At 41.6% G+C, this 19,431-nt stretch overlaps 1 protein-coding gene across 3 annotated transcripts in view; it reads right to left on the reverse strand.

Moving 5' to 3' along the window:
* zgc:172282 (leucine-rich repeat and fibronectin type III domain-containing protein 1-like protein) overlaps positions 1-19,431 on the reverse strand; it is a 109,048-nt gene that overhangs the window by 15,434 nt on the left and 74,183 nt on the right. The gene's annotated exons all lie outside the window — the stretch shown is intronic.

Raw genomic sequence — 19,431 nt, forward strand, 5'->3', positions numbered from 1 at the left:
GTAGTATAGACCACTGAAAGGCACTTTGATAGTGTGTGGTCACGCGTGTGATTTCTGACAGTATAAGTGAGCAGTGGATTTTCCGCATATGTCCGGAACTCTTTCATTAGGGGGGAAAAAAGGAGAGGACGACGGTCATTAAATGTGATGCCAGCGACATCTTGAGCTGTGATTAAATGTCAGTCTCCATTCGCATAACTCCCAAAAGCTTCCAAATCTCCCATTTTCATTACGTGTGTATCGTTATCTGGCTAACAAGTCTTGACATTTTAAATTCACTTCAACAGCTCTAAAAGCTGAGTTGGTAAACAATGCCCAGTGTCATCTCATTAAGCTGCCTTGCTTGAGGTAGAACACTTAATATAAGTTAAGAAAACTCCCCTGGACTTGTTCAAATAAATTATAATCATTTAATGTTAACCATTATTTTTGAAGACATGGAGAAGACATTGTTGACAGGGTTGAAAGAACGGGTGACTTAGGCTAGGACCTTGTTACTACAGTACTGAGCTGTCCATCCCGAAATGTCCTCCACCGAGACACAGTGACTGAGAATGTGCATTGCTCAGTACAGTGTTAAATCACAAGGTGCCTCCAGCTTGAGCCGGAGATCATTAGAACCCCTATTCAATATAAACCAAGAAATATTCTAACTTTTCTGGCTGGAGGTTTAACATTTACACTACAGGACAGAATTTTTTTTGTAAATATAATTTTCATTTGTCAAATACATGTTCTACTAGCAGAGGAAGCTGTTGCGCAAACCAGACATAATTCAATAGGAAATATTCTCTGAGTTGTTTGCACTTCCCCAAAAAATCTATTGCATACAAGAAAATGAATTCACTTATGTGAATTGACAAAATGAAGTACATGGGAAAAGCAACAATAATCGTAACCCTGACATCCAGCCAGAAATGTTATTGCTGCCACTGCAACCACTTCCTAATCTTTATTCACCCAGATTATCTTTGCATCTTCTTCTAGAGGCTTTTCTCAATCCAGCACCAGCTAGAGAAGTGACGTGTCAACTACAAGGTTATGAAAGGGTTCAAATCCACATTCTCTATTCAGACAATCAACCAAACTTGGCCTTGGTCTTAACCCCAATTTTTTTAAGAGTCATTGTAGCTAATGCTCTTACAGACAGTCTTGGCTACACTAATATCAGATGTCTGAGTCCAAGGGAATTCCTCTTTCACATGTAACACAAAAGGCCTTAACGGGAATTGGAGAATATAGGAATTTAAATAGGTTTTAGCTGATATAATGTTCTTCCATTTATCTTGGTCAATGTTCTTGTGTTTGAATCACTATCACACTTACATTGGCAGGAAATTTGTTGAGTGTATTCCTATTAAAAAGGTGAAAGACAGTGCTAGAAGACATTTGTTTATTAATTGCGGATCCCCCGAGGTGGCCGTTTGGCTCGGGAACTCCTCCAACCTATCGACTACTACAACGAGAGTACCTGTTTGAGGAAGAATTATCTTAATCCAACTAGGATCACGGAAAAGTCTTCTAATTACTCCACGAGTCAGCAAAGACTATTTTTTTCTCTCTTTCTCCATCTCTCTCTCTGTCTGTCCCCCCTTTCTCTTCCTCTCTCCTTTAATAGTTCATGTTATGGTCTGTAGGGGGAAAAAGAAGATCTCAATCCTGGATCCTATTAAAGTGAGGCAGGGAGGAGGAGGTGCTCCATGACTAGCCACTCTGAAGTCCTCTTATTTGCCTCGCGTTTGCCTGTCATTTTGACTGGAAGCCCAGAGTCTGCCTCATTCCGTCTCTCTTTCTCTCTCTCTGTATTGGGATGACATCCAGACTGCCTCTAGAATCCTCATGGCACAATGCTGAACAAAGTCGCCTTGATCTGGGCTGTGTAGAGGACCTTTTATCTGGTGTTTTCGTGCTTTGGTTTATTGCGGGATTTATCATGGACGTGGCAGCTCTGGAATAGGCTATTAGACATTAGACACTTTAGGTGTAAAACACATGAACATAGTTACAAAAAGGAGTAGAAAAAAAAGTATTGGAGAGATGCAGGGGGACGGATTCCTGATTCATGAAACATCATTGCGGCAGTTACCCCAAATTAAATTACTCCACAATGGAGCCTGGTGCCGATTGTGAATAGGGAAGCAAATTATTCTCTTTGTGGGAAATTTAGGGCAGAGAAATGAAACCTGCTATTTATTTATTTTGTATTTTTTTTCGAGGCTGATTGAAATCTCTAAGTGAAGAGCCTGATGAGACGAATGAAGCTTGAAATGGAATGCAAATGAAATGCTGCTTCTTGGTAAATAACTACGACAATCAGCTTGTTGATCCCAAAATGCATCGTTGGATCACTAATATTGATAAATCCTTATTTGGTAGGTGTTAAAAACCAATTTCCTAATATAATTATTTAAATGCACCACATATGCATACTCTAAACAACATACAGTATACAACATTGGCCTATAGTAAGAGAGGTCTTGATCCCCTAAGACAGGATATATGAAAGAGCATGTATTAAATTAGAGTACCAGTCAAAAGTTTGGACACACTTACTCATTCAAGGGTTTTTCCTTATTTTTACTGTGTTATACATTGTAGAATATTAGTGAAGACATCACAACTATGAAATAACACATATAGAATCATGTAGTAACTAAAATATATTTTATATCTGAGATTCTTCAAAGTTGCTACCCTTTTCCTTGATGACAGCTTTGCACACTCTTGGCATTCTCTCAACCAGCTTCATGACCAAGTCCATATTATGGCAAGAACAGCTCAAATAAGCAAAGAGAAATGACAGGTCATCATTACCTTAAGACATGAAGGTCAATCAACCCAGACTTTGAAAGTTTATTCAAGTGCAGTCGCAAACAACATCAATCGCTATGATGAAACTGCCTCTCATGACGACCGGCACAGGAAAGGAAAACCCAGAGTTACCTCTGCTGCAGAGGATAAGTTCATTCGAGTTACCAGCCTCAGAAATTGCAGCCCAAATAAATGCTTCACAGAGTTCAAGTAACAGACATATCTCAACATCAACTGTTCAGAGGAGACTGTGTGAATCAGGCCTTCAAGGTTGAAATTCTGCAAAGAAACCACTACTAAAAGGACACCAATAATAAGAAGAGACTTGTTTGTGCAATGAAACACGAGCAACGGACATTAGACCGGTGGAAATCTGTCCTTAGGTCTGATGAGTCCAAATGTAAGATTTTTGTTTCCAACCGCCGTGTCTTTGTGAGACGCAGAGTAAGTGAATGAATGATCTCCACATGTGTAGTTCCCACCGTGAAGCATGGAGGAGGACGTGTGATGGTGTGGGGGGACTTTGCTGGTGACACTGTCTGTGATTTACTTAGAATTCAAGGCACTCAACCAGCATGGCTATCACAGCGATACGCCATCCCATCTGGTTTGGACTTAGTGGGACTATAATTTGTTTTTCTACAGGACAATGACCCAACAGACTTTCAGGCAGTGTAAAGGCTATTTGACCAAGAATGACAGTGATGGAGTGCTGCATCAGATGACATGGTCTCCACAATCACCCAAACTCAACCCAATTGAGATTTGGGATGAGTTGGGCCGCAGAGTGAAGGAAAAGCAGCCAACAAGTGCTCGGCATATGTGGGAACTCCTTCAAGACTGCTGGAAAAGCATTCCAGGTGAAGCTGGTTGAGAGAATGCCATTGCAGAGCAATGCTGTCATCAAGGCAAAGGGTGGCTACTTTGAAGAATTTAAATCACTTTTTTTGGTTACTACATGATTCCATATGTGTTATTTCATAGTTTTGATGTTTTCACTATTATTCTTCAATGTAGAAAACAGTAAAAATAAAGAAAAACCCTTGAATGAGTTGGAAGTGTTCAAACCTTTGACTGGTATCGTATGTATATATTGTACTTGGTCTGGGGTGATAATTAATTTGTGCTACAGGTGCAGTCTTTCTTCCTGTGACATACACGTATTTAATATTGGTGGTAGCTCTTACTAAAATCAGCCTCCATGTTTTCTCAAGAGGAATAAGTATGAACACAAAAATATGACAAAAACCGACATTTCCTTCCCACATAATCCCATCTGTAGGGATGCACTGTATAATTTCCTGAATGATTGGCATGCAGTCTGGCGGAGAAACACTGACCTAAAAAATTGCATCATGGATGATGGCGTATCGGGGAAGCAGTGGGAATTAAAGGCGTATCGCTAGTGAGGTATGTATGCTTACACACCATGCTCATTTATTTATACAATTATCAGAGCTAGCTGTCGTCTCAGGCACACCTGAATAGGTTACTAACCAGCCCCCATTGACTGAGGGTGTAGGGAGAGTGGTAGTGCATGCAACTTTGAATCATTGCACGTGTGCACACACACACACACACACACACACACACACACATTCATATATATATACACACACATACACACTCTCCCAAGGCTGTGCTACCAGTTTCCCCAAATGGGCTTTTACAAAAGGAAGGTTAAGGATAAGTGACAGTCAATTCCTCTGACTCTCTTGTGTTGTCCCATTCCTATCAGGTACGCGTCAGGCGGCCCCAGAATGGAATTCAGATGGGAAATATGTAATGCTCTTTGTAAAATAAATGTGCTTGACAGGATTCATTATACCAGGTTGGGAGGATAGACAAGCCAGAGGTGAACTCAACTAGAGAAAGACAAGATTCTTCATAAAAAGTTTGAGTTTGAGGATTTACATTTTGATTCATGGGGCTGAAGTTATTTTCCCCTGGTATTTCCTTAGCCAGTTCGGGGTCATTGAGAAGCTCTGTTTGGGGACAGATTAGGACCAACACACAAACACTAATCCCTTCTTAAATCTCCACGCATCAGGCTGCATTTCCACTGCATTTTAAATTAGTTACAAACATCCATTTAATATTGATGAGTCAATGATTCAAATAGAAGTTGATTGATAAAATAGTAAAAATTGAAATACTGTTAGTGCCGCTGCTCTCAAGGTTACGCAGATATCTCTACACAAGCATAATAAGGATGCACGAGCAGATGAACGCACATGCATATACACACACACACACACACACACACGTCAGCTTCTCTAAGTGTGTGAAAGTGGCTGTATTGTGCCGACAGGCCTGGTTGCCACAGAGACTCCATGCCACGCCCCATTATTCATTCCTCTCAGAACATCAGGGAAACGCTGCCACCGGGCCCCAGAACAAAGAGCACAGGCAGGGACAATCAGTCTGTGTGTAGCAGAGCCTATACCTTCTCTCCGTTTCCCTTCTGAACTAGGCCTCTACCCTCTTGATCCTTAGCACAGACAGAATTCTGTCCATAATGTTGTGTGTTTGACTAAAAGGGCCTGTCTGTGGTGAGGAAGCTGGTCATGGATAAAATATCTGCAGAAAGGGAAGTGCCCACTCCTGCCTACCAAGCTCTCCCTTCACCTGTAAGCAGGGGTCTGATGCATTATAGATGTTGGTTGGCCCCCACTACGGTGAGGAGCAGACAGAAGAGACAGTTAGCCAGCACATAATCTTGGTTACCCAGAAATAAAAGTTATCACTTCCTGTTAAACCTCTGGGGGGAATGTGCTGTGAAACTGTGATTTCCGTTGTGTGAAGGAAAGAAGCGAAGTCTCTTCCCTCGCAAAAGGGAACTCTCGACCAAGCCCCTCCCTTATGCTAATTTTACCTGTAGTTACGATCCGGGTGGACAGGCGCCAAGCAGTAGTAATGGATGATTGAGTGAGTACTGTTTTCAACACATATATTTTGAATCTTAGCAGTGTCCACTCCATCCCATCGTTTAAAACTCTTTTGGGATAGGGGGCAGCATTTTCACTTTTGGATGAATAGCGTGCTCAGAGTGAACTGCCTCCTACTCTGTTCCAGATGCTAATATATGCATATTATTATTAGTATTGGAAAGAAAACACTCTGAAGTTTCTACAACTGTTTGAATGATGTCTGTGAGTATAACAGAACTCATATGGCAGGCAAAACCCTGAGAAGATATCCAAACAGGAAGTGAGAAGTCGATTTTCAAAACAATGCCTATTCAAATCCCTGATATTTATGGATGTGCTTGCACTTCCTAGGGCTTCCACTAGATGTCACCATCTTTAGATCCAAGTTTTAGGATTCTACTATAAAGGAGGAGCTCATGAGACCTCTTTTAGTGAGTGGTCTGGCAGAGAGCCTCGGTCTCATAACGAGAGCATACTCTCTTGTTCCAATGCTTTTCTTCAGACAATGAAATTCTCCGGTTGGAACCTTACTGATGATTAATGTTAAAAACATCCTAAAGATGGATTGCATACATCATTTGACTTGTTTCTACGACCTGTGACATAACTTTCTGAGTTTTTGTCATGGAGAAAATGCTCGCGCCTCATGAAGATGGATTACTGGGCTGAACACACTAACAACAAGCGGCTAAATGATGGCCTTTATGGAACAAATCAGTCATTTATTGTCGAACTGGGATTCCTGGGAGTTCCTTCTGATGAAGATCATCAAAGGTAAGTGAATATTTATAGTGTTTTTTCGAACTAATGTTGATTCCAAGATGGCGCCGTTCTCAGATTATGCTTTTTCCGTAACGTTTTTAAAAAATCTGACACAGTGGTTGCATAGAGGATACGTCTATCTTTAATTCTGTAAATAACACTTGCATCTTTTATCAATGTTTATTATGAGTATTTCTGCAAAATCAATGGATGTTTTGGAATCAAAACATTACTGCACGTAACGCGCCAATGTAAACTGGGATTTTTGGATATAAATATACACATTATCGAACAAAAACATCCATGTATTGTGTAACATGATGTCTTATGAGTGTCATCTGATGAAGATCATCAAAGGTTAGTGATTAATTGTATCTATATTTCTGCTTTTTGTGATGGCTATCTTTGGCTGGAAAAATGGCTGTGTTTTTTTGACTTGGCTATGAGCTAAAATAATTATGTTGTGCTTTCGCTGTAAATCATTTTTGAAATCGGACACCATGGGTAGATTAACAAATCTTTAATTTGCTGTATTGGACTTGTTAATGTGTGAAAGTTACATATTTCAAAAAAAAAAATGAATTTCGCGCGCTGCCTTTTCAGCGGAATGTTGTCGTGGGGTTCCGCTAGCAGAACACCTGACCCATCAGGTTAAGCCACTGCAACAGTTGTGCATAAAATGTTTGACTGGCAAAGAGGACGATTTCGCATGCTCGCAAACTAGCAACATACACCAAGCGATGTATGTAGAAAATGTCTTCATACAACCATGTTCAGCAAGCGGTTGATAGGACTGGCAGTGGACGAAGTGTGCACTGTTGTTCACCGGTAAGTATACATTTCAGATGAACTCTGGCTAGCCATTGGCATTGCAGTTAGCTAGGTGTATCAGGCAGCTTTACTGTAGATGCAAGGAAAAACAAATATATTTGCTAGCTATCCATCTGATTGATGAAGTTGAGAAAAATGCCATTAAAACATCTTAGGGCTAGGCCCCTTTTTTCTCCATTTCCGCCTGAATGACGCGCCCAAAGTAAACTTCCTGTTGCTCAGGCCCTGAGGCCAGGATATGCATATAATTGGTACGATTGGAAAGAAAACACTTTGAAGTTTGTAGAAATGTTAAAATAATAAATAAAAAAAATTGAGAGACCATCCTCTTAGAAATGCAAGAGAAAGGTCATATTGTAAATTATCCCTGGATGCAATTCCTATGGCTTCCACGGGGTGTCAGCAGTCTATGTTCAAGGTTTCAGGCTTGTAACTTCAAATACAAATATGAAATAACAGTTTTAGAAATCTGTGTTTGGTTGCGTCATGAAGAAATTACGCACCTGCTAAAATCGGTTTCCTATTGAACACACTTCTTTCCTAAATAAATATTATAGTTTGATTAAATTTATGGTATCTGAGGAGTAAATCTGTAAACATGTTATAGCTTGGACCCTTTGGATGGCAAATCAGAGGAAGATTTTCAAAAAGTAAGTGAATATTTAATCTTTAAATGTGAATGTATGAAACCTGTGCTGGTGGAAAAATATTTTGATGTGGGGCGCCATACTCAAACAATCGCATTTCGATTAGCAAGAATTTAAGCTTTCAGCCGACATAAGAGACTTATATGTACCTAAATATTTCTTAGAATTTATTTAAATTGCGCGCCCTCCAGTTTCACCGGAAGTTGTCCCACTAGCGGGACCCCGATCCTTAATTAAGGGATTTTTAACTAGTTCGCTAGATTGAAACTTCTGGGCGGAAAACTAGCTAAGTTAATTCCCACCATCACTTTGAGTTTGGTTCACCTTAGCCTAGCTAACTAGGCTTCTATAAAATAACTAGCTAGCTATATAATTGCTAGCTATATTTCAAAAGACTAGTTACTGACTATGAAACACTTTTTGTCAAACTACTTCATTCCCCTGCCTGTTGATGCATTTGGAAACTGAAAAAGTTGGCAATACTGCTAAATGCCTCTCCAGATTTGACTGACAATAGGCTTGATGTTTGGCTGACTAGGCATGTGCACATTCACCTTAATGTTTTGTTCATTAGCTAAGTTACTGACTGACTAGGCTAATTCGTATTGATGTTGTTGTTGCATTTCAGGTGGCAAGGGAGTTGGGTCACAGAAAGCAGGATGCTTCAGACAGACCAGGGCCCATATTCACAAAGCATCTTAGAATAGCAGTACTGACTTAGGATCAGCTTTGGCTTCTACAGTGGGGCAAAAAAGTATTTAGTCAGCCACCAATTGTGCAAGTTCTCCCACTTAAAAAGATGAGAGGCCTGTAATTTTCATCATAGGTACACTTCAACTATGACAGACAAAATGAGGGAAAAAATCCAGAAAATCACATTGTAGGATTTTTAATGAATTTATTTGCAAATTATGGTGGAAAATAAGTATTTGGTCAATAACAAATGTTTATCTCAATACTTTGTTATATACCCTTTGTTAGCAATGACAGAGGTCAAATGTTTTCTGTAAGTCTTCACAAGGTTTTCACACACTGTTGCTGGTATGTTGGCCCATACCTCCATGCAGATCTCCTCTAGAGCAGTGATGTTTGGGGCTGTTGCTGGGCAACACGGACTTTTAACTATATCCAGAGATTTTCTATGGGGTTGAGATCTGGAGACTGGCTAGGCCACTCCAGGACCTTGAAATGCTTCTTACGAAGCCACTCCTTCGTTGCCTGGGCAGTGTGTTTGGGATCATTGTCATGCTGAAAGACCCAGCCACGTTTCATCTTCAATGCCCTTGCTGATGGAAGGAGGTTTTCACTCAAAATCTCACGATACATGGCCCCATTCATTCTTTCCATGGATCAGTTGTCCTGGTCCCTTTGCAGAAAAACAGCCACAAAGCATGATGTTTCCACCCCCATACTACACAGTAGGTAAGGTGTTCTTTGGATGCAACTCAGCATTCTTTGTCCTGGTTTGGTAAAAACTCACGACGAGTTGAGTTTTTACCAAAAAGTTCTATTTTGGTTTCTTCTGACCATATGACATTCTCCCAATCTTCTTCTGGATCATCCAAATGCTCTCTAGCAAACTTCAGACGGGCTTGGACATGTACTGGCTTAAGCAGGGGGACACGTCTGGCACTGCAGGATTTGAGTCCCTGGCGGCGTAGTGTGTTACTGATGGTAGGCTTGGTACTTTGGTCCCAGCTCTCTGCAGGTCATTCACTAGGTCCCCCTGTGTGGTTCTGGGATTTTTGCTCACCGTTCTTGTGATCATTTTGACCCCATGGGGTGAGATCCTGCGTGGAGCCCCAGATCGGGGGAGATTATCAGTGGTCCTGTATGTCTTCCATTTCCTAATAATTGCTCCCACAGTTGATTTCTTCAAACCAAGCTGCTTACCTATTGCAGATTCAGTCTTCCCAGCCTGGTGCAGGTTTACAATTTTGTTTCTGGTTTCCTTTGACAGCTCTTTGGTCTTGGCCATAGTGGAGTTTGGAGTGTGACTTTTTGAGGTTGTGGACAGGTGTCTTTTATACTGATAACAAGTTCAAACAGGTGCCATTAATACAGGTAACGAGTGGAGGACAGAGAAGCTTCTTGAAGAAGAAGTTACAGGTCTGTGAGAGCCAGAAATCTTGCTTGTTTGTAGGTGACCAAATCCTTATTTTCCACCATAATTTGCAAATAAATTCATTAAAAATCCTACAATGTGATTTTCTGGATTTTTTTTCTTATTTTGTCTGTCATAGTTGAAGTGTACCTATGAAGAAAATTACAGGCCTCTCATATTTTTAAGTGGGAGAACTTGCACAATTGGTGGCTGACTAAATACTTTTTTGCCCCACTGTATATCACAATGAATATGATTACATTGACAAGGGGGAGCTAGTCCTCGATCACCCATTCATACTCTGAAGACACTAAATAAAGCCGTTGCTTTATTCCAGGGCCCGTATATAATTTAATCAAACTATAACATTTATTTCTGAAAGAAGTATGTTCAATAGGAACTGAATATAAGGGAATTTTCATATGCAGTGGACCAGTGACACTAACAAATGGGTTGAATTGTTCAGCAACATGTGCAGTAAATGCTCAAATGGCTTTGCTGATGAAAGGTACACATCAATTTATTGTCATGCCGTCTCATGGGCCTGGATGGTGACACACATCTTCAAGTTGCCTGACTGAATACTGGGGCCTTCAGTGCTACCGGAAGCCAGGGCCTTACCTGGGAGCACAGCAACAGGCGCTCTCTCACAGCCATTCTGTCAACGTGTATTGTATGTCTCATCTCAAATTCATGCAAAGAACTATGGAGAAAAGCATCAATTTATATTCGCTTAGTCCATTTGACCCATTCTTCAATCTTGACTGGGATATACAGTATATTTTAGTTGACGCGCGTGTGTGACGTGTCTGATACACACGAATTAAAAGGTATTTGACCTTTTGAATCAGAAACTCTAAGTGCTACCTTGATGTTGAAGTTAACACAGGAGTTAAAAAAAAGAAAGACCAATGTGACAAACATGCTACGAACAAGTTATTGTTTTTAATCTAACAATTTGAAAAGTGAAAATGGATTGCTTATACAAAACTTTAGCGCATTTGGTCAATTCCTTCTTAAAGGAAGCATCTGTGGATAGCTGACAACAGGGTGGCAGTTTTTTGTGATCTGCTGTTCTAGAGTTCCATAGCCCAGAAGACTCACCTGGGGACAGAGGGATGGACACACAAGTTAGTTTTTACACAAATCTGTGAGACTTTTACAGGGGAGGCGAGAGAATGAGTTTGGGTGAGTACATTAAATCCAATCCAACCAGTGGCCCTGGCCCTGATCACATAGGCAGACTGCCATAGTAAAGGAGATGAACAGAGTGCATCAAGTATACTATTACGAGTCGAGCTTACTTCTAGGCGCTCTGGAGAGATTGCAGGTCCTTTGTTGGAAGGCTCTAGAGGTCCTTGGACCATTCAGTCTCTGTATCACCTGGAGAGAAACAGATCGAGGTGGGCTTGAAATACAGTTGAAATTACAATCCTCACACCTGACCTCCCACTGGCACAGGTCCTCCTGCATAATCCTCTAATCACAGCCTCTCTGACAGAGAATTACTCCAGGATTATACAGGAGTATAAAATCACTATTACAAGAGTACAATCATGCAATGTAAAGGAAAACAAGATGACTAACTAACACATAGTACTCCATGTTCCTGCTGGTAGCAAGCCTCAACCTGGATGCATATACATATGTGCCTTGTAGAATGGTGGCATCTATCTCCACCAGGCCCCGCGACATCAGGTGACAAACGTGCAGAGATAACAACTTTTTTTTTTTAACTGCAATTAGGATTCATGTATCAGTTTGCCTATTTCCTGATTCATGTCTGTAAATAACAACAATAGAGCTAATAACTTTTTTTTTTAAATACACCATCCAAGTGAAATATATTATGTCACCACGTCTCATATCACTAACAATTGCTACCTTAACTCATTCCATCACAGCATCATGTTCCTCCATATTTTACTGTAGCTAGCTGTTAACTTAAATATCTGATTTGAGACCCAATTTTGCAGCCAAACTGACTCAAATATGGCCTAGCTAAGTGACAACCCTATTAACTCTATAAGTATCTACTCTATTGCTTAAGTAGGCTAACGTAAACTCACCCCATTCCGTACATTCCGTATATGCATAACCGCGACATTCAAACGAGGCTGCAATGAAAACGAATGGGACTGTTAGTGACTGTGTTGGCATCAAAATCCGGGGTGTGAACTACGTTTCGATTCAGAGTTGATTGACATGGTAATGGACTAACAGTATTGGAGAAAAGATGAAAAAACTGACCCCTCTGACGCTGTACGTTACATCGTGACATGTCACTACGCATTTGCAACTCATTTTGTGCCGTAGAGCCTCTTTCCACCAGGGGTAGCCGTTCTCTCGCAGATTAAAATCATACTTAACCATATACACTTGTAAAAAAGCTTAATTATTCATGATTTGTCTAAATTAATAGAATTATTGCTAATATTAAACTAATATTTCATGACTAGGGTGCCAATTGCATTTTTTTTTGCACGACATTACTGCGAGCCATCATGACACTCAAAAGCCGGAACAGCTGCAGTTCACTTGTGAGGCTAACGTTAGCGCAGCCCTAAATCCCTCATCAAATTCGACACAAACCTTCAAACAGGTACAGTGCCTTGCGAAAGTATTCGGCCCCCTTGAACTTTGCGACCTTTTGCCACATTTCAGGCTTCAAACATAAAGATATAAAACTGTATTTTTTTGTGAAGAATCAACAACAAGTGGGGCACAATCCTGAAGTGGAACGACATTTATTGGATATTTCAAACTTTTTTAACAAATCAAAAACTGAAAAATTGGGCGTGCAAAATTATTCAGCCCCCTTAAGTTAATACTTTGTAGCGCCACCTTTTGCTGCGATTACAGCTGTAAGTCACTTGGGGTATGTCTCTATCAGTTTTGCACATCGAGAGACTGACATTTTTTCCCATTCCTCCTTGCAAAACAGCTCGAGCTCAGTGAGGTTGGATGGAGAGCATTTGTGAACAGCAGTTTTCAGTTCTTTCCACAGATTCTCGATTGGATTCAGGTCTGGACTTTGACTTGGCCATTCTAACACCTGGATATGTTTATTTTTGAACCATTCCATTGTAGATTTTGCCTTATGTTTTGGATCATTGTCTTGTTGGAAGACAAATCTCCGTCCCAGTCTCAGGTCTTTTGCAGACTCCATCAGGTTTTCTTCCAGAATGGTCCTGTATTTGGCTCCATCCATCTTCCCATCAATTTTAACCATCTTCCCTGTCCCTGCTGAAGAAAAGCAGGCCCAAACCATGATGCTGCCACCACCATGTTTGACAGTGGGGATGGTGTGTTCAGGGTGATGAGCTGTGTTGCTTTTACGGTAAACATAACGTTTTGCATTGTTGCCAAAAAGTTAAATTTTGGTTTCATCTGACCAGAGCACCTTCTTCCACATGTTTGGTGTGTCCCCCAGGTGGCTTGTGGCAAACTTTAAACGACACTTTTTATGGATATCTTTAAGAAATGGCTTTCTTCTTGCCACTCTTCCATAAAGGCCAGATTTGTGCAATATACGACTGATTGTTGTCCTATGGACAGAGTCTCCCACCTCAGCTGTAGATCTCTGCAGTTCATCCAGAGTGATCATGGGCCTCTTGGCTGCATCTCTGATCAGTCTTCTCCTTGTATGAGCTGAAAGTTTAGAGGGACGGCCAGGTCTTGGTAGATTTGCAGTGGTCTGATACTCCTTCCATTTCAATATTATCGCTTGCACAGTGCTCCTTGGGATGTTTAAAGGTTGGGAAATCTTTTTGTATCCAAATCCGGCTTTAAACTTCTTCACAACAGTATCTCGGACCTGCCTGGTGTGTTCCTTGTTCTTCATGATGCTCTCTGCGCTTTTAACGGACCTCTGAGACTATCACAGTGCAGGTGCATATATACGGAGACTTGATTACACACAGGTGGATTGTATTTATCATCATTAGTCATTTAGGTCAACATTGGATCATTCAGAGATCCTCACTGAACTTCTGGAGAGAGTTTGCTGCACTGAAAGTAAAGGGGCTGAATAATTTTGCACGCCCAATTTTTCAGTTTTTGATATTTAAAAAAAGTTTGAAATATCCAATAAATGTCGTTCCACTTCATGATTGTGTCCCACTTGTTGTTGATTCTTCACAAAAAATACAGTTTTATATCTTTATGTTTGAAGCCTGAAATGTGGCAAAAGGTTGCAAAGTTCAAGGGGGCCGAATACTTTCGCAAGGCACTGTATGTGATGAGACTTTACATTTTGAAGTTGATTAGTTGAAAAAACCTGTTTCTTCACACAACATATTTCCCCCTTTCCCCCTTTCAAAAACACTTTGTAGCCTTCTCTCCCCTCCCAACATTTTTAAAAAGACCCGACGAAGCTCATTGCCTTCTTGAATTATGCAAAGATGGGCATCATGAAGGTCTCTTCATTAATTTTGTTGGAAAGGGAAGAAATTGTGCTTTACATTGATACTGATATTGAGGTTTATCTGGAAGTGTTACATTTTTTGGGTACAAAAATAAGGTCAATTGCACGGACCAAGGCGATGTACAAAAGTGAGTGACTTTACGTTACACCTCTGAGTTACATCTGTATGATATAGATGACTAACGGGATCTAGCTAGCGTGAGGTAGCTGGTCAACATTAATTGCTTCTGACACATGCCACAATCCTTCTAGCTATATATCTTACAGATATATTTACCGTAGTTAGCAAGATAATGGTTTACCATAATTGCAGTTTAGTTCATTATCTAGCTAGTTATGTGTTAAACTGACAGTCTGCCTGTAAAATGCAACAAGTTAGCTAGCTAGCTTTCTAACCAATAAGATAGCTACTGTAGCTAGCCTCACACTTACTCCGTAACGTTGGCTTACCATGCTTTCAGGACAACGCCACATTCTTCTTGCCAATCCTGATCGACTCCTTCGTGCCTACTCCTGTCACGTGGGTCTTCTTCTAGGTTAAAAAAATTATGTCTGTAGACAGTCTGGTCAAAAAGCAACCCACTCGGGATACAGCCACCTGGTGCAGTGTTCCAGAGCGGTTCATCGGCACAGCCGCGTCGTTTTTATCTCAAATTTCCAATCTTGAATAAAACAAAAAACAAAAGTGACATATCATATTGATACATATATGCACTACACATGATTGTTTTGGGGGTGTTAATGTGAAACATGGCATTTAATGAAAATATAAATGAAGAACGAATGGTCTGTCGTCAGTGTTCCCACGCAGGTACAACAACTACTGCGCGCAGAGCTTGTAATCATCTCCCTAGTTTAAGCACGGCCTTTGCCTAATCCATATCCATCCCAAAAAAATCTATGAATAAAACACAAAACCAGGAACTAGGTTTTAGGTTTTATTTATTCACACCAAAGAAAAGAAGTGAAAGACAAAACAGTACAGATAAACAAATGGTGTGCAGGTGAGGTTGGAAGCCAAAAAATGGCTTATATGAAAACCACACCACAAATATAGGTACATATAACTACAGCTGCTCATAATCACATAATTCTACATGGGTCTTGACAGATTCTAGCCTTTTAAAACGTCCACGAGAAAATCTGTCCACGAGAAATTAACCAGCACAGAACACGCCCAAGGCCTCTCTGCCTGAGCCGGCGCCTCAGCCAAGCAGAGAGAACTGTGGCAAGGGGAGAGTAGGACAGGCATGACCAGCCTCTCAAACAGACAGCAATTATTTCATCATTTATTCATGAGCTAACCTCGGTGCCCTCTACCTGGTGGAGAGGAAGCACTGTAAACCATGCTAGGTTTCCCCACCATGCTAATCAGAGTGAGCGCTTCAGAGCTGCATCATATGATGAGCGATACTAAATAGGGGTCGACAACAGAGTGCTTCAAGCTCGACAATATGCGCTTTAGGTAAATAGGAATAAATAGGACTGGTTAGAAAATGAATCCGTGCGAATATTTAATTTTCGCAGCCCTCAACACAAAATGGTTGCACGATGACCTTTGCCCTGTAACCTGGTTCTGTCAGTCCGGCTCAGAGTGGTGTGTCAGAGTCCTCTGGCCATGCAGACGGTAAGTGTGAGAATGTTATTGTATATGAGCCTAAACACCTATGTTGTAATTCTCCCTACAGGCTATGGCAGGATGCTGCCATTTCTCTCCACACCACCCCTTCCTCTCCCCGACTACCCCGCAGTGCATCTTAAAGACAGAGCCCTTGTCTGTCTTATTTTTCTGTGTACTGGAGCCATCTCGCACCGAGTGGATAAAAGACTTCAGATGAATACCCAGAGGTCTCTCCTTTTACTATCCCTGTGACGTCGGCAATAAAACATTCACCTCATCTGTAAAACACACAGATACTGCTTATGTCTTAAAACACACACTGTCAAACCAGGAAACACTGCAGTAAATATTTATCCAAGGTATAACCGGATTTTAATGTGGCATCTGTACTACCCTCATAATCGCTGTGTGACCCATTCCCAGTGCAGATGAAGTACCTACTATGCATTCCTTTAGTATGCACCAGAAGATAAAAGCACCAGAGATATATATAGGGATCCATTGGAAGGCCCATTCGCATGTAGCCTTTGAATCAGTGGTGGAGTTTGTTTTGCATGGCTCGGTGCTCCAGGTGGGTGAAGATTTCACTTTAGGACCAATAGAAACGCTCCCTACCCGGGGCACCGGGCCATGCAAAACGAACTTGACCATTTTCATGCTGTTGCAAAGCAACCAACCAGCAAGTGATAAACATCAGAGACCAGTGAAACATATGCAACAGCCTTGAGATCCCAGAGTCTACCACCATTAACAGCAAAACATTTCCATTTACCCAGCAGCCTCTCTGCCATTTAGCGTTTTATCCCCAGATGAGACACTGTCAGTCACTCTCTCTCTCTCTCTCTCTCTCTCTCTCACGAAAAACAAACCCAACCGTCGGGGATCTCGCTAAAAACGAATTGGGTACGAATCAAAAGGTAGGATGAATGGAATTTTGATATCAGTGCTGAGCATTAGGAGCTATTTATATTCCCGCACTGCTGCGTTCCCTCATCCCAGTGTTGGGGGCGGGCTAATTCCTTGTCTTTATGGAAGAGGAAGGGATAATAAGACCCCCTGTGGAGGATGCGAGATCCTTTTAGCTGCAGAGAGTGTGGCGTCGACTCCACGAGCCTCGTATCTTCACAGAGGCAGCCAGACTCATTTGAGGGAATTAAAAAAGCCCCCTCAGTGACAAACACGTGGAACACCCGGGCATGGAGCACACTGGCCCCAGTAGACCGGGAGACAGGGCTACACGGATGGGATTGTGATGACAACGACACACAAAGTTAAAGACAAAAGCACACATTGGTTACAGTAGGGGACTCTGGCAAAGGCAAGGATTTACATTGCGCTGGTGCTAATCTTAAAATTCGGGTTATCTGGGTGAGATGTGCGGTTGGATGTGTGTTGCTGCACATCTGCGAGTGTCAGTCCTGCCTTCCCTCTGTGTGAAAAATCTATGTACTGAGATGGCGGTGGTTCTGCGGGTTCGCGCCACGCTAATAAGGGTTGACTTTACTCCCTCGCTCATGTGGTGTGATGCAAGCTCTTCCAAGCATGTTGCAGAGGGCGGAGAGACGCGTCACGCATCACCGGCCAACGGACAGACAGATTATCGATACAGAGGGGAGAATCACAGAATGGTTTGCCAGACTCTGAGCAAGTCGGAGAGAGTTGGCTGGTAACCCCTTGGGATAATTGTCACGGCCGTCGTCTTCCATAAAGACAAGAAATTAGCCCGCCAATAATATCATTACTGATACCAGTCACTACTGTCAAGCCTGTCATCTATGTCATATGCTTCTGGTCGTCACCGTCAATATGCAAATAATTACCATCATCACAGTCGTCATGACCGCCACCGCCATATGAAAACTCCATTAATAAAGTTGTTTTCATCAGATCCGACGTCATCCGTGTGCACCCTCGATATTGTCTAATGCATGCATATTCACCCGCCGCGAGAGTAAAAGGAAAATAACATGATCTCTCGTTTTTCATTAAAACGAACAACTAATTATACCTTTTGTAAAACCGTTATTGTAGCGCTCCTTGTCTCTAATGGATTGTACGCCACCACAGCGTGACATATTAGTAATGGCTAGTGATGAATGCAGTAGCTCTCGACAGTGTTCTCTCCTGCTTTTATTCCACTGGAGGAGGAGGACATTTGTGTAAGTGCTAATTGTGTGGTGGCTGATAAAAATGGAGAATTCAGTACGTACCGGCGGGATGAGAGATTAAGAATAACAGAGGGTATAAAAGTAATGTATCTTTCCTCTCGGCAACGGCTGTAGGCGGTCATGGTAAGAGGGCACATTTCATGCAATTAGAGTCTGCATGTACCGCACTGCATGCAAGAGACCCTGCTGACAATGCATTTAGCGATCCTCGCCTCACGATACAGGGAGGACACTTTGTTTGCATGCCATTAAGCTGTGCAAACACATCAGACCCCGAATTAGGTGATGCACAGCGCCATTAAAGCATCGCAAATATTCTCTTAATATATAACTAACATCACTTTACGGCTAATCTCCGTGTACTCATTTTCTGCTTGCTATGCGGTTAACATTGCATACACCACTCGTGTGTCTGTTCTTTCTGTGATCAAATGTTTGTATTGTTTTTTAGTAAGGTACACAAAACTGGTACACGTGGACAAAGAGGTGACGAGATGGAACCACACAGTTACCACCCCCCATCCACAGGACTAGTAGTTCACAATAGTTCACAACATATTTTTACAGTCATACGCTGATGAAAGAGCAGTACTGTTTCTTTCACTCGGCCCATGCGTACGTGCGACAGACATTTCCGTGTTTACAATGTCCAGGAATGATAGCAGCCACTGCTGTCTGTTTTAAAGAATGAGGAGCCTGCCAACGCGAGGCTATCCTCTTCTTGGCCGCTGTTTATCCCGCCAGCCAAATACGTCGCCGTCTGACAGATAGGTCTAAAGTGGTATCGTCAATTAACAGTGACATAGATGGTGAACATGGTACATGTCTACACATTATGCCAGAGAGACAGGATGAAACACAACTCCAGAAACGTAAAAACCTCCGGATATTACCAAACCATATGAAAAATAAAATGTACCAGGAGCCCCCTGAGGGCACAGTGAGCAGGCTGGGGGAATGTCTAGCTTTAACCTTGAATAGTTGGCATGGTGTACAGTAATTGCTATGGGCAGAACTTGTGTCTGTTCTGTCCTCTTCACGTTACAGTATGGTATGACTGAAATGCCTTATCCTAATACTGGAGTCAAGATTATCGCAGTCCACTTTAATGATTCAGGAGGAAACTAAAAA

Source organism: Oncorhynchus tshawytscha, linkage group LG13 (genome assembly GCF_018296145.1).
Source record: "Oncorhynchus tshawytscha isolate Ot180627B linkage group LG13, Otsh_v2.0, whole genome shotgun sequence".
Taxonomy (NCBI): Eukaryota; Metazoa; Chordata; class Actinopteri; order Salmoniformes; family Salmonidae; genus Oncorhynchus; species Oncorhynchus tshawytscha.